Genomic DNA, 8,536 nt, shown 5'->3' with positions numbered 1-8,536 from the left:
GTGACACTTTTTTGCAGCCTAGATGCGCAAAGGGGCCCAAATTCCTTTTAGGAGGGCATTTTTAGACATTTGGATCCCAGACTTCTTCTCACGCTTTAGGGCCCCTAAAATGCCAGGGCAGTATAAATACCCCACATGTGACCCCATTTTGGAAAAAAGACACCCCAAGGTATTCAATGAGGGGCATGGCGAGTTCATAGAAAAAAAAAATTTGGGCACAAGTTAGCGGAAATTGATATTTTTTTTTTCTCACAAGGTCTCCCTTTCCGCTAACTTGGGACAAAAATTTCAATCTTTCATGGACTCAATATGCCCCTCACGGAATACCTTGGGGTGTCTTCTTTCCGAAATGAGGTCACATGTGGGGTATTTATACTGCCCCTGCATTTTAGGGGCCCTAAAGCGTGAGAAGAAGTCTGGAAAAGAAATGTCTAAAAAATTTTACGCATTTGGATTCCGTGAGGGGTATGGTGAGTTCATGTGAGATTTTATTTTTTGACACAAGTTAGTGGAATATGAGACTTTGTAAGAAAAAAAATATATATATCAATTTCCGCTAACTTGTGCCAAAAAAATGTCTGAATGGAGCCTTACAGGGGGGTGATCAGGGAGTCTATATGGGGTGATCACCACCCTGTCATTGATCACCCCCCTGTAAGGCTCCATTTAGACGTCCGTATGTGTTTTGCGGATCCGCGGTGTCTGTGTTTTGCAGATCCACGGATCCGCAAAACACATACAGACATCTAAATGGAGCCTTACAGGGGGGTGATCAATGACAGGGGGGTGATCAGGGAGTCTATATGGGGTGATCACCCCCCTGCCATTGATCACCCCCCTGTAAGGCTCCATTCAGACGTCCGTATGTGTTTTATGGATCCGTAAAACACATACGGACATCTGAATGGAGCCTTACAGGGGCGTGATCAATGACAGGGGGGTGATAAATGATAGGGGGGTGATCAGGGAGTCTATATGGGGTGATCAGGAGTTAATAAGTGACGGAGGGGGGGTGTAGTGTAGTGGTGTTTGGTGCTACTCATTACTGATGTCACGACCCCTGGTCATGGTCGTGACTCCTTGGGAGCCGCATGCAGTTATCCGCGGTCTGGTGTTGTCGCAGCCGCAGCTGGGGGCACTTAGTGGTTTGCCTCAGGTGCGGTTGCCGCGAATAACAGGCATGCGTGCGGTTGCCCTTGGCAACGTGTTTTGGTGTGCACGTCCTTCGTCTGTGTTTGTGTGCACTTCCTGGTCTGTTTGTTGTGTACGAGGTTGTATGCATTTGGACACCTCCCTTCACCTGCGGAGGGATAGTAGGGACCCGAGGTTCCTGCGCATGGGTCCTCCTACCCTAAAGGTCGGCCCATGCAGGTTAGGAGTTAGGGTCAGATCAGGGAGACTTTAGGAGGTGACCTGCTCCCTGATCCTATGGTCTTGCAGCGACCAAACATCTCCGGGTACCGCACGGCTGGGGGTTTCCCCCACCGCCAGCCGTGACAGTATGACCAGAACTGGCACCTCACCTGGTCTTTCCTTCGAAAGAGGGTGAAGCATGCATCCATTGACCGTTGGGGTGCATGCGCGTTCTCCGGAGGGAGAGCGTTACGGGGTTCACCGTTAACGGCACGGTTGGTGGCTTTTCCCCGCCACCTTGCTAACCGTGTCCGTGTTGGTGACCCCTCGTCCCTCTCAGGGTTCCTATCTCTGGTCGTCTGCTGGCAGCATTCCTTCGGTGTTCCGGCAGGTGTGCTGGTTGGGGAGTGTCTGCTGGCAGCGACCTGGAGTAGGAACGTTTTCCCTGAGTTGGATGCGGTGTCCTGTTTTCTTCCTCCAGACTGCTTTGTTGGCTGGCGACCTGGGACTGTTGTGTACGGTCCAGGTCTGTTGGCGGCAGTTCTGGGGGGAGATACGGGCATCTGTCGGGTGTCCTGTGCTCCTCCTCCGGACTGCTTTGTTGGCTGGCGACCTGGGATCATACTGTCACGGCTGGCGGTGGGGGAAACCCCCAGCCGTGCGGTACCCGGAGATGTTTGGTCGCTGCAAGACCATAGGATCAGGGAGCAGGTCACCTCCTAAAGTCTCCCTAATCTGACCCTAACTCCTAACCTGCATTGGCCGACCTTTAGGGTAGGAGGACCCATGCGCAGGAACCTCGGGTCCCTACTATCCCTCCGCAGGACCCTAGGCTAGGAGCTAGATAGACTACCTGTTCCTCCAGAACACGGAGGAACAGGAGCCTAGAAAGGCCAAGCTGGTAATAAGGGGAATCCAATACCACTTATGGCAGTGGCAGGTATGTGGAACTACAACCTCACCTACCTGCCACAAACACACCGCCCGGAACCCATACAAAAGTGCTGTCTGTCTACAACAACAGAAAAGACGACAGCACACACCATACATCACACAGGGAACCATAAGGTGCAACAAGCCAGCAACCACATACACATAAACATAACATCAGACAAGGTAACAAAGGTTTTACTAACAAGGTTTTATGACCAGAAGGATGGTCCTCACCAGGCAGATGGAGGAACAGGAGGCTGCTCCAGCCAGCATGGCTGAGAGCAACCTACTGAAGCCTGCAAGAGACTCAGGCTATATAGGCCAAAAGGCCACACCCACCAGTCAACCACACCCAGTGACAACACACACACTGGGAAGGGAGTTAACCCTTCCTACACCACAGAAGGGAAAACACCAACTTAAAGGGGAATAGCACACACACTCACTCACCTGTCACCGCTGGCAACGGCATGCGTGGCCACCGTGTCCTGCAGAACAACCAGCAGGCAGAGACCCTGCCACCACATGCACAACACCAGACGTTGCCGCGGACAACCGCAGGTGAAGGGAGGTGTCCAAGTGCATACAACCTCGTGCACAACAAACAGACCAGGAAGTGCACACAAACACAGACGAAGGACGTGCACACCAAAACACGTTGCCAAGGGCAACCGCACGCATGCCTGTTATTCGCGGCAACCGCACCTGAGGCAAACCACTAAGTGCCCCCAGCTGCGGCTGCGACAACACCAGACCGCGGATAACTGCATGCGGCTCCCAAGGAGTCACGACCATGACCAGGGGTCGTGACAACTGAGCTGCCTGTGTCCTCTGGTGGTCGATCCAAGCAAAAGAGACCACCAGAGGACCAGGTAGCAGGTATATTAGACGCTGTTATGAAAACAGCGTCTAATATACATGTTAGGGGTTAAAAAAATCGTATCTACAGCCTGCCAGCGAACGATCGCCGCTGGCAGGCTGTAGATCCACTCGCTTACCGGACGATCCTGTGAACGCGCGCGCCTGTGTGCGCGCGTTCACAGGAAATCTTGCGTCTCGCGAGATGACGCGCTGATGCGTGACTCTGCCTGAGACAGCCGCCTCCGGAACGCGATCCTGAGTTAGGCGGTCTGGAGGCGGTTAATTAGGAGCAGCAGCAGTGCAGTATAGATGTGGAAAGGGTACGGATATAGTGGCACGCGGCCGCAATAGTAGTAGTAGAAGCAGCAGCATAGCATGGAACATACAAGACAAAAGAATGGCTGTCTATGGGTAGTAGTAACGGTGGATGTGTAGCATTAATAGTTGTGGTAGTAGGGGATTGGCAGCGAGGAGTAGCAGCTGCTGCAGTGGTGGTGGTAGCAGCAGCCATATGGTACATGTTTTCAGGCAGGCAGACAGCGGCATAATGGAGGCATTAGCCGCAGCCATATAGAACATGATAAAAATAGAAAACATACAATACCCTTATTGTAAAATTAAAGAGGATTTGGTGAATGCCCTTGTAGAAGTCGGATCCAAAAGACTCCTTAGTATAAGGCCAAAAAAATTGAGAAAAGGCAGCACTCGGATTTCAAAAAAGTGAAGTCTCAATACAGTAGATGCAACATTTCGGCTAGACATTAGCCTTTTTCAAGCATAGTAGGCAGGCAACAGTGGCAAGATGGGGCCCTGCCAGCAAGGCCAATTCTATTCATCAGCCTCAGGCGGAGGAGTGTGAAAATCCTTCCAAATCCAGGCTTGGTTCATTTTGACAAAAGTGATGTTTTGGACACTGGCAGAGGACAACTTGGTCGGTTTGGATGTTACCACCCCCCTGCCGCACTGAGAACCCTCTTCAAGATGCCACTGGAGGCTGGGCAAGTAAGAAGACAGAGAGCATACTGGGCCACTGTTCTAGTCTGCCTTCCCAGAAGTCCATGGGGTCAAGGAACAGGGTATGAGCCAGAGACAGGCCAGAGTGTAAGTAGGCCTGAACCTGGTTGTTGAGATGGGAGCTCTCCACTTGCTGATTGTCCTCAGTCTGGCTTGGCTTGTGAAAAAACTGCTCCATCATGATGAGGAGACTGAATTAACTGCTGCTGCTCGTGGCAGCGGGAGATGGGTGACTCATTCCCCCATTTTATTTTGATAGTGAGAGTATAAAATCATGTCTATTCAGTAATCATCAGACTGCTTGATGTGAATAATGCACCTGTTAGTGCGTAAGCAAGCGAGTATACAGGTTGCCATTTTTGCCAGTGTGCCCGAGGAGCCAGTTGTTTCCAGATCCACCCCCTACTGAAATGATTGGGTGTCGTGGTTGGTGCCATCATCATTCTCCTGCTCCTCTATCTCTGGCTCCTCCTCCAGGGGCAGCTCCTTATCCTCCTCCATGGGAGTTTCTCCTTGTGGTTCCCCAACAGCTACAGGGCATTAAAGCAATTTTATTAACAAAAGTTTTTTGTGTTTTAAAAAAATAGTTTGTAACATTTAATTTGGCCCACAAATAACATAATCTATCTAGAGCAGGGGTGCGCAACCTGCGGCCCGGGGGCCACATCCGGCCCTCAATATCATCTGGTGACAGACGTATGTCTGTCTTGTGGCTGCTCACATGCATTTTTCTCATTAGATGGGAATCCTGGAGGTGTAACCAGTGATGCCATATGGACACACAAAACGGAATGCAGTCAGACACAGATGGAAAATCGTCCTTTTAGTGGATGCAACACGGAAGAGTTTTATATCACTCTTATGAATAAGGCTACAATTACACGTGAAAAAATAGTCTGTTAAATATTGATAAACTGTCAGTTTTCATGGCCATTTTAGATCAGTTTGTGCATCCATTTTCTGTCTATCAATTTTTTTTAAACATCTGTCTTGCATCCGTTTTTAATGTCTGTTAAAATGGATGAATTTCATGGACTTTAGTTTTTTTTTTAAATCCTAACCGCTGCAGTGCCCTCAGTATATATTATGCCCCCATAGGACTCCCAGTATAAATAATTCCCCCCCCTTTGTGCCCCAGTATCTATAATAGCCCCTAGTTGTGACCACAGTATCTATACTAGCCCCTAGTTGTGACCCCCAGTATCTTTAATAGCCCCTAGTTGTGACTCCAGTATCTATAATAGCCCCTAGTTGTGACCATAGTATCTATAATAGCCCCTAGTTGTGACCGCAGTATCTATGATAGCCCCTAGTTGTGACCGCAGTATCTATGATAGCCCCTAGTTGTGACCGCAGTATCTATAATAGCCCCTAGTTGTGACCACAGTATCTATAATAGCCCCTAGTTGTGATCCCAGTATCTATAATAACTCCTATTTGAGCCCTAGTATCTATGATAGCCCCTAGTTGTGACCGCAGTATCTATGATAGCCCCTAGTTGTGACCGCAGTATCTATGATAGCCCCTAGTTGTGACCGCAGTATCTATGATAGCCCCTAGTTGTGACCGCAGTATCTATAATAGCCCCTAGTTGTGACCACAGTATCTATAATAGCCCCTAGTTGTGACCCCAGTATCTTTAATAGCCCCTAGTTGTGACTCCAGTATCTATAATAGCCCCTAGTTGTGACTCCAGTATCTATAGTAGCCCCTAGTTGAGCCCCCAGTATAGATAGTGCCAACAAATGAAGAAAAGCTCACCACAGGCACTGGGGGGAGCACTCGCTCTGTACTGGAAGTATCAGGAACTGACGCCCCCAGTGTGATCCTGTGATGTCACAATGCGGGGAGCTGCAGTAAGGTCCTGCTGCCTCCAGTGCAGAGAAAATGTTTCTGTGTGTACCATAGATGATGTGGAAAAAAAATAAAAAATAAATTAATAAAAAAATATATATATATATTTTAACTCCCTGCCTTCCACGTCGCTCATGTACCGTTTTTAACTGTTATACAGGGGCACTTCGGTCTGAACGGCTGTTAAAAACTGGCCCATTTATTTCAATGGGGACTGTCTGACTATCAAAACATGTCCTATTTTATGATGGCCGCTATTCACTGGCTTATAAATAAATGGCCATGTGAAAAGCTCCATAGACGGCGATGGTTCTAAAAACGGCTGTGTAATGGCCATTAAAGAAACCAGATGTTTTCCACGGGTGAATGTACTTTACACCTTAATGTGTCCAGTGCTGGCGAGACATAGTCGCGTCTAGTGCAATGATTCTTATTGTCTGGTCTGCACCGATCACGAGAACCTCATACCCCTTGCAGCCCCCCTGAGAAGAATGGAGTGGCGGTCCCACATGCGCTGTACTCTACTATCTCCGGAACTCCCATAAAAATTAATAGAGCGGCTTAGCACAAGTGCGACCAGACGCGCTGTCCTTTTCAGGGGGGCTGCAGAAGGTACGGAGCCCCCATTCTCATGATCGATGGGGCTCCCAGCGGTAGGACCCCCACCGATCTGTTTTCCCTTATCCTGTGGATAGAGGATAACTTGTAACAACTGGAATACTCCACCCTCTGCAGGACCTATAGGTAATGTGTCATGTGTGGGGTGGTATGCTTGAGCACTGCTCCATACAATCTCATGCCCACTGCAGTTGCTTGGCTGGACCCCCACAATCTACAAGCTAGTGGATTTTCAGGTCTTTCCACTAGCAGTCATTAGGATGACATCAGCAATCTGTTGTTTACCTCTGATGAATCACGGTACATTAGTCCAGCAGTTATCTCCGCGTCTGACATCCTGGTTACACGTGGAGTACTTCTACAACCATTGTGAATTCCACTGACCTCGTTTTACTCGCAGTTTCTCAAGGTCACCAGTTCTGTAGTATATACTCAGCTGAATGCGCGTTGTTACACTGCTTGAGACGTCATTAAAAGAATTGTATCCATCACAATGGGATGTCTACAGAATGTGGCATAATGGGGGCAGGTCCCACCTCTGTGGTGCACTCCTATCTCAGGAATGGGGCCTAGGGTCGCTGCGCACGCACAAGTCTCTCCATTCACTTCAATGGGAGTTCCGAAAATAGTTGATTGCTTCCTCTTATATGAATATTGGAGTACACACACCAATATATCAGGCAATTATCAGAACTAAACGTTCCCCATAACTGCCTGATCGCAAGCGGAGAGGAGAGCTGTATTTACATGCAGCAATCACCTCCGCTGTATGGGGACAGGCGATCCATACAGCAATCACTTTTCCCTATAGAAAATCATTGTTCCCGAGCAGAAGATCGCTCTTTAGACAGCAGGATCTGCTGCACAGAAACTATGAGGAAGATTTATCAAACTGGTCTAAAGTAGAACTTGTCCATAACAACCAATCAGATTCCACCTTTCATTTCTCAGAGCTCCTGTGGAAAATGAAAGGTGGAAGCTGATTGGTTGCTATGGGCAACTAAGCCAGTTTTGATAAATTCCCCTTTTAGCGTAAATGAGTCTGTGTCGTACATGATCAGTAGTGAAGACCACAGGAGAAAGTTCACCACTGGGAATGGCTGCCGTCATCTCAGAACTTCTACAGAGCAGGTATTACTCCTTGACCAAGCATGCATGTGTCCTCAGTAGGGAGAAAGGTATTCTAAGGCTGGTATTACACCAGCAGATGAGACAGACGATTGTCGGGAAGCGTTCCTTCCTGATCATCACCTGCATGTCAGCGGAGAAGACTGCTATTATTACATGCAGCGATGTCCTCCACTGTACGGGGAGAACCGATCACTAATTCCATCGATCGTCCCCATACAGAATTATTGTTTGCCGGCAGCAGACCTAGATTAGACCGCACGATCTGCCGCAAGCAAACAATGATTTTTATGGCTTGCTTAAAAACTGTGCGTTTGCTCATTCATCAGGTAACCTGCTGCGGTATTGCACTGCCAGATCATCGCTAATGAGCGTTCCTACAGCGGCTTGTTAGAGATGATCCGCCCGACTATCGCTAGGTGTAATACAGTCCTTAGACATTTCTCCATTGAAAACAAAAAGCAGTCTATCTGCCCAATGTTTCTGCGAGCAGCAGGACACCACCATACCCACTGGGGAAATTTATGAACAATGGCGTTTCTTACTCCAGTGCTGGTGCATGATGTACCAAAATTAGGCACAGGCCTCTTAATCATTTTGGCGCGTCTTTAGTAGGCCTGTTTGCCAGAAAATCTATGTCAGCAAGAAAAAATCACAGACTTTTTTACAAAAGTGGCAAAATTGTGAGGAAAGGGAGAAAAGTCTCAAAAGTTGGCGCAAAGCTGTGCTTGTGCCAAAGTTTGCAACTTTTCTATGAAAATTGGCACAGAAGTTT

Source organism: Bufo gargarizans, chromosome 3 (genome assembly GCF_014858855.1).
Source record: "Bufo gargarizans isolate SCDJY-AF-19 chromosome 3, ASM1485885v1, whole genome shotgun sequence".
Lineage (NCBI taxonomy): Eukaryota > Metazoa > Chordata > Amphibia > Anura > Bufonidae > Bufo > Bufo gargarizans.
The sequence above is the reverse complement of the archived record's forward strand: the minus strand, read 5'-3'. Positions refer to the sequence as shown.